We start from the raw sequence: 8,778 nt of genomic DNA, 5'->3' as shown, positions 1-8,778 counted from the left end.
CTTTATGAATGCTCCGGCGGTGTATCGGGATATGCAATGATTCATGAGTGACAAGTATGAAAGAATTATGAACGGTGGCTTTGCCACAAATACTACGTCAACTACATGATCATGCTAAGCAATATGACAATGATGGAGTGTGTCATAAACGGAACGGTGGAAAGTTGCATGGCAATATATCTCAGAATGGCTATGGAAATGCCATAACAGGTCGGTATGGTGGCTGTTTTGAGGAAGGTATATGGTGGGTGTATGATACCGGCGAAAGTGCGCGGTATTAGAGAGGCTAGCAAAGGTGGAAGGGTGAGAGTGCATATAATCCATGGACTCAACATTAGTCATAAAGAACTCATATACTTATTGCAAAAATCTACAAGTTATCGAAGCAAAGTATTACGCGCATGCTCCTAGGGGGATAGATTGGTAGGAAAAGACCATCACTCGTCCCCGACCGCCAGTCATAAGGAAGACAATCAATAAATAAATCGTGCTCTGACTTCATCACATAACAGTTCACCGTACGTGCATGCTACGGGAATCACAAGCTTCAACACAAGTATTTCTCAAATTCACAACTACTCAACTAGCATGACTTTAATATCACCATCTCCATGTCTCAAAACAATTATCAAGTATCAAACTTATCTTAGTATTCAACACACTCATAAGAGAATTTTTATTATTAATCTTGCATACCAAGCATATTAGGATTTTAAGAAAATTACCATGCTATTTAAAACTCTCAAAATAATCCAAGTGAAGCATGATATATCAATAGTTTCTATAAAACAAATCCACCACCGTGCTTTAAAATATATAAGTGAAGCACTAGAGTAAAATTCTATAACTCAAAAGATATAAGCGAAGCACATAGAGTATTCTAACAAATTCCAAATCGTATATGGCTCTCTCAAAAGGTGTGTACAGCAAGGATGATTAAGACTCAAATAATACAAGACGCTCCAAGCAAAACACATATCATGTGGTAAATAAAAAATATAGCTCCAAGTAAAGTTACCGATAGAAGTAGACGAAAGAGGGGATGCCTTCCGGGGCATCCCCAAGATTTGGATTTTAGGTGTCCTTAGATTATCTTGGGGGTGCCATGGGCATCCCCAAGAATAGGCTCTTGCCACTCCTTGTTCCATAATCCATCAAATCTTTACCCAAAACTTGAAAACTTCACAACACAAAACTTAAAGTAGAAAATCTCGTGAGCTCCGTTAGCGAAAGAAAACAAAACACCACTTCAAGGTACTGTAATGAACTCATTCTTTATTTATATGGGTGTTATACCTACTGTATTCCAACTTCTCTATGGTTTATAAACTACTTTACTAGCCATAGATTCCTCAAAATAAGAAAACAACACGCGAAAAACAGAATCTGTCAAAAACAGAACAGTCTGTAGTAATCTGTAGCTAGCGCAGGATCTGTAACCCCAAAAATTCTAAAATAAATTTCTGGACTTGAGGAATTTATCTATTAATCATCTGCAAAAATAATTTACTAAATAGCACTTTCCAAATAAAAATGACAGCAGTTCTCGTGAGCGCTAAAGTTTCTGTTTTTTACAGCAAGTTCAACAAGACTTTCCCCAAGTCTTCCCAACGGTTCTAATTGGCACAAACACTAATTAAACACAAAAACACAACGAAAACAGAGGCTAGATAATTTATTTATTACTAAACAGGAGAAAAAAATCAAGGAATAAAAATAAAATTGGGTTGCCTCCCAACAAGCGCTATTGTTTAACGCCCCTAGCTAGGCATAACAAGCAAGAATAGATCTAGGTATTGCCATCTTTGGTAGGAAATTCTTCAATGAGGCATCTACCATCTTTAAGAATTTCTTTATTTTTATTAATTATCAAACTTTTAGGCACAAGATCCAAAAATTCATTTGTAACAAATGGTTCCATAATGATAGCAAAAAGATTGGGATGAACACTTATAGATTTGAGATCCGCATTTTCCTTACTAGATGATTCACCCTTATTTTTAGGAACGTACATAAGCTTGGCAACTTTAGTAGAAGGACTTGGAGTATTCTTTACGGAAGAAAAAGCAGTTCCCAAGTTGGTAATAATATTCTCAAGTTTATCGATCCTAACGGAATCGTGATTTATTTTCTCATTAACTATGGGTTCCTTTTCTTTAATATCTTTCAAAGTAACTCCTACTTTAGATCCATATTGAGAGATACGGCTGTGGATCTTTTTATGCAAATTTTCAATTAACTCTACGGTAGCAACATTATTTTCAATAATTTCAAGCCTTTGCATTACATGCTCCAAAGTTAATATAGTTCCATTAACCAAAAGAGGGGGGAGCCAAATAAATCTAACATAGCATTATAAGAATCAAAATTATGGCTACCCAAAAAAATCCCTCCGGTAATAGTATCAAGAACATAACAGTGCCAAGGAGTAAAGCCTACATAAAAATTGCGAAGGAGAATGGTAGTAGATTGCTTCCTAGCAGATTTATTTTGAGCATTGCAAATTCTATGCCAAGCATCTTTTAGATTTTCACCCTCCCTTTGCTTAAAATTTATAATTTCATTCTCGGGAGACAACGGAGAAGATAAGGGACTAGCCATAACGGCAAGCAAGCAAACTTACACACAAGCAAACAAAAAGCAAGCAGACAAAAAGGGAAAATAGAGAGAGAGGGCGAATAAAACGGCAAAGGTGAATTGGGGGGAGAGGAAAGCGAGAGGCAAATGGCAAATAATGTAATGCGGGAGATGAGGGTATGTGATGGGTACTTGGTATGTTGACTTTTGCGTAGACCTCCCCGACAACGGCGCCAGAAATCCTTCTTGCTACCTCTTTTAGCACTGCGTTGGTTTTCCCCGAAGAGGAAGGGATGATGTAGCAAAGTAGCGTAAGTATTTCCCTCAGTTTTTGAGAACCAAGGTATCAATCCAGTAGGAGGCTACACGCAAGTCCCTCGTACCTGCACAAACAAATAAATCCTCGCAGCCAACGCAAATAGGGGTTGTCAATCCCTATAGGGCCACTTACGAGAGTGAGATCTGATAGATATGATAAAGATAATATTTTTGGTATTTTTATGATAAAGATGCAAAGTAAAATAAAGGCAAAGTAAATAGCAAAGTAAATAACTAAGTAGTAGGAGATTGATATGATAAAGATAGACCTGGGGGCCATAGGTTTCACTAGTGGCTTCTCTCGAGAGCATAAGTATTCTACGGTGGGTTAACAAATTACTGTTGAGCAATTGACAGAATTGAACATAATTATGAGAATATCTAGGTATGATCATGTATATAGGCATCACGTCCGATACAAGTAGACCGACTCCTTCCTGCATCTACTACTATTACTCCACTCATCGACCGCTATCCAGCATGCATCTAGAGTATTAAGTTAACAACAAAGTAACGCCTTAAGCAAGATGGCATGATGTAGAGGGATAGACTCATGCAATATCAAGAAAACCCCATCTTGTTATCCTCGATGGCAACAATACAATACGTGCCTTGCTGCCCTTACTGTCACCGGGAAAGGACACCACAGGATTGAACCCAAAGTTAAGCACTTCTCCCATTGCAAGAAAGATCAATCTAGTAGGCCAAACCAAACTGATAATTTGAAGAGACTTGCAAAGATAACCAATCATACATAAAAGAATTCAGAGAAGATTCAAATATTATTCACAGATAGACTTGATCATAAACCCACAATTCATCGGTCTCGACAAACACACCATAAAAAGAAGATTACATTGAATAGATCTCCACAAGAGAGGGGGAGAACATTGTATTGAGATCCAAAAAGAGAGAAGAAACCATCTAGCTAGTAAATATGGACTCGTAGGTCTGAAGTAAACTACTCACACTTCATCGAAGGGGCTATGGTGTTGATGTAGAAGCCCTCCGTGATCGATGCCCCCTCCGGCGGAGCTCCAGAACAGGCCCCAAGATGGGATCTCGTGGATATGGAAAGTTACAGTGGTGGAATTAGGGTTTTGTCTCCGTATATGACCGTTTGGGAGTACGTGGGTATATATAGGAGGAAGAAGTACGTCGGTGGAGCAACAAGGGGCCCACGAGGGTGGGGGCGCGCCTAGTAGGGTAGGGCGCGCCCCCCTACCTCGTGGCCTCCTGTTACGTGCCTTGACGTAGGGTCCAAGTCTCATGAGTTGTATTCGGTGAGAAAATCACGTTCCCGAAGGTTTCATTCCATTTGGACTCCGTTTGATATTCCTTTTGTTCGAAACCCTAAAACAGGCAAAAAAACAGCAATTTTGGGCTGGGCCTCCGGTTAATAGGTTAGTCCCAAAAATAGTATAAAAGTGGATAATAAAGCCCAATATTGTCCAAAATAGTAGATAATATAGCATGGAGCAATCAAAAATTATAGATATGTTGGAGACGTATCAAGCATCCCCAAGCTTAATTCCTGCTCGTCCTTGAGTAGGCAAATGATAAAAACAGAATTTTTGATGCGGAGTGCTACTTGGCATAATTTTAATGTAATTCTTCTTAATTGTGGTATGAATATTCAGATCCGAAAGATTCAAGACAAAAGTTCATATTGACATAGAAAATAATAATACTTCAAGCATACTAACAAAGCAATTGTGTCTTCTCAAAATAATATGGCTAAAGAAAGTTATCCCTACAAAATCATATAGTCTGGCTATGCTCTATCTTCACCACACAAAATATTTAAATCATGCACAACCCCGATGACAAGCCAAGCAATTGTTTTATCCTTGCTCTCTATTTGCCTCTTTTGCCCGTTGCTCTTTGTTTGCTCGTGTGTTAGTTTATTTGCTTATCGTCATGGCTAGTCTCATATCTTCTCCATTGTCTCCCGATAATGAAGTTCTAAATTTTAAGCAAAGGGAGGGAGAAAATCTAAAAGATGCTTGGTATATAATTTGCAATGCTCAAAATAGATCTACCAGGAAGCAATCTACTTCAGTTCTTCTCCGCAATTTTTATGTAGGTGTTAATCCTTGGTATAGATATATCCTTGATACCATTACCAGAGGGAATTTCTTGGGTAGCCATACTTTTGATTCTTATAATGCTATGTTAGATTTATTTGGCTCATCACCTCTTTTGGTTAATGGAACTATGTTAACTTTGGAGCATGTTATGCAAAGACTTGAAATTATTGAAAATAAAGTTGCTACTATTGAATTGATTGAAAATCTAGACAAAAAGGTCCACAATCAAATTACTCAATATGGATCTAAGGTAGGAATGACTTTGAAAAATATTAAGGAAAAGGAACCCATAGTTAATGAGAAGATAAACTTAGATTCTACTAGAATTGATAAACTTGAGGGTATCATTACAAACATGGGAACCGCCTTTTCTTCCGTAAAGAGTACTCCATGTCCTCCTACTAAAATTGCCAAGCTTATGTATGTTCCTAAAAATAAGGGTGAATCATCTAGTAAGGAAACTGTGGATCTTAAATCTATAAGTATTCATCCAATCTTTTTGCTATCATTAAGGAACCAATTGCTACAAATGAATTTTTTGATCTTGTGCCTAAGAGTTTGATAATCACTAGAAAGAAAGAAATTCCTAAGGGAAATAGATGCATCATTTAAGAATTGCCTACCAAAGATGGCAATACCTAGATCTATTCTTGCTTGTTATGCCTAGCTAGGGGCGTTAAACGATAGCGCTTGTTGGGAGGCAACCCAATTTTATTTTTATTCCTCACTTTTTGCTCCTGTTTAGTAATAAATAAATTGTTTAGCCTCTATTTTGGTTGTGTTTTTTGTGTTTAATTATTGTTTGTGCCAAGTAGAACCGTTGGGAAGACTTGAGGAAAGTCTTGTTGAACTTGCTGTAAAAAAACAGAAACTTTAGTGCTCACGAGAACTGCTGTAATTTTTATTTGGAAAGTGCTATTTAGTTAATTATTTTTGAAGATTATTAATAGATAAATTCCTCAAGTCCAGAAATTTATTTTAGAATTTTTGGGGTTCCAGATCTTGTGCTAGCTACAGATTACTACAGACTGTTCTGTTTTTCACAGATTCTGTTTTTCGTGTGTTGTTTGGTTATTTTGATGAATCTATGGCTAGTAAAATAGTTTATAATCCATAGAGAAGTTGGAATACGGTAGGTATAACACACATATAAATAAAGAATGAGTTCATTACAGTAACTTGAAGTGGTCTTTTGTTTTCTTTCGCTAACGGAGCTCACGAGTTTTCTACTTTAAGTTTTGTGTTGTGAAGTTTTCAAGTTTTGGGTAAAGATTTGATGGATTATGGAACAAGAAGTGGCAAGAACCTAAGCTTGGGGATGCCCATCGCACCCCCAAGATAATCTAAGGACACCTAAAAGCCAAAGCTTGGGGATGCCCCGGAAGGCATCCCCTCTTTCGTCTACTTCTATCGGTAACTTTACTTGGAGCTATATTTTTATTCACCACATGATATGTGTTTTGCTTGGAGCATATTTTATGATTTGAGTCTTTGCTTGTTAGTATACCACAATCATCCTTGCTGTACACACCTTTTGAGAGAGCCATACATGATTTGGAAATTGATAGAATACTCTATGTGCTTCACTTATATCTTTCTAGCTTTATAGTTTTCCTCTAGTGATTCACTTATATCTTTTAGAGCATGGTGGTGGATTTGTTTTATAGAAACTATTGATCTCTCATGATTCACTTAGATTATTTTGAGAGTCTTAATAGCATGGTAATTTTATTAAAATCCTAATATGCTTGGTATGCAAAATTAATAATAAAACTTTCTTATGAGTGTGTTGAATACTAAGAAAAGTTTGATGCTTGATGATTGTTTTGAGATATGGAGGTAATAATATCAAAGTCATGCTAGTTGAGTAGTTGTGAAATTGCGAAATACTTGTGTTGAGATTTGCAAGTCCCATAGCATGCACGTATGGTAAACGTTATGCAACAAATTTGAAACATGAGGTGTTATTTGATTGTCTTCCTTATGAGTGGCGGTCGGGGACGAGCGATGGTCTTTTCCTACCAATCTATCCCCCTAGGAGCATGCACGTAGTGCCGAGGTTTTTGATGACTTGTAGATTTTTGCAATAAGTATGTGAGTTCTTTATGAATAATGTTGAGTCCATGGATTATACACACTCTCACCCTTCCATCCTTGCTAGCCTCTTTGGTACCGTGCATTGCCCTTTCTCACATTGAGAGTTGGCACAAACTTCGCCGGTGCATCCAAACCCCGTGATATGATACACTCTTTCACACATAAACCTCCTTATATCTTCCTCAAAACAACCACCATACCTACCTATTATGGCATTTCCATAGCCATTCCGAGATATATTGCCATGCAACTTTTCATCATTCCGTTCATCATGACACATTCATCATTATCATATTGCTTAGCATGATCATGTAGTTGACATAGTATTTGTGGCAAAGCCACCGTTCATAATTCTTTCATACATGTCACTCTTGGTTCATTGCATATCCCGGTACACCGCCGGAGGCATTCACATAGAGTCATCTTTGTTATACTATCGAGTTGTAATCATTGAGTTGTAAATAAATGGAAGTGTGATGATCATCATTATTAGAGCATTATCCCAAGTGAGGAATAAATAAAAAAGGCCATAAAAAAGAGAAGGACGCAAAAAAAGAGAAAGGCCATACAAAAAAAGGCCCAAAAAATGAGAGAAAAAGAGAGAAGGGACAATGTTACTATCCTTTTACCACACTTGTTCTTCAAAGTAGCACCATGATCTTCATAGTAGAGAGTCTCTCATGTTATCACTTTCATATACTAGTGGGAATTTTTCATTATAGAACTTGGCTTGTATATTCCAACAATGGGCCTCCTCAAGTGCCCTAGGTCTTCGTGAGCAATTAAGTTGGATGCACACCCACTAGTTTCTTTTGTTGAGCTTTCATACATTTGTAGCTCTAGTGCATCCGTTGCATGGCAATCCCTACTCCTTGCATTAACATCAAACGGTGGGCATCTCCATAGCTCATTGATTAGCCTCGTTGATGTCAGACTTTCTCCTTTTTGTCTTCTCCACATAACCCCCTCATTATATTCTATTCCACCCATAGTGCTATGTCCATGGCTCACGCTCATATATTGCGTGAAAGTTTCTAGGTTTGAGATTACTAAAGTATGAAACAATTGCTTGGCTTGTCATTGGGGTTGTGCATGATGATAGCATTCTTGTGTGATGAAAATGAAACATGACTAAACTATATGATTTTGTAGGGATGAACTTTCTTTGGCCATGTTATTTTGAGAAGACATAATTGCTTAGTTAGTATGCTTGAAGTATTATCATTTTTATGTCAATATGAACTTTTGTCTTGAATATTTCGGATCTGAATATTCATACCACAATTAAGAAGAATTACATTAAAATTATGCCAAGTAGCACTCTGCATCAAAAAATTTATTTTTATCATTTACCTACTCGTGGACGAGCAGGAATTAAGCTTGGGGATGCTTGATACGTCTCCAACGTATCTATAATTTTTGATTGCTCCATGCTATATTATCTACTGTTTTAGACATTATTGGGCTTTATTTTCCACTTTTATATTATTTTTGGGACTAACCTATTAACCGGAGGCCCAGCCCAGAATTGTTGTTTTTGCCTGTTTTAGGGTTTCGAAGAAAAGGAATATCAAACGGAGTCCAAACAGAATGAAACCTTCGGAAACGTGATTTTCTCATCAGATAAGATCTAGGAGACTTGGACCCTCCGTCAAGAAAGCCACGAGGTGGTCAATGAGGGTAGGGGAGCCCCCCC

Source organism: Triticum dicoccoides, chromosome 3A, assembly GCF_002162155.2.
Source record: "Triticum dicoccoides isolate Atlit2015 ecotype Zavitan chromosome 3A, WEW_v2.0, whole genome shotgun sequence".
NCBI lineage: Eukaryota > Viridiplantae > Streptophyta > Magnoliopsida > Poales > Poaceae > Triticum > Triticum dicoccoides.
Note: the sequence above shows the minus strand (reverse complement) of the source record.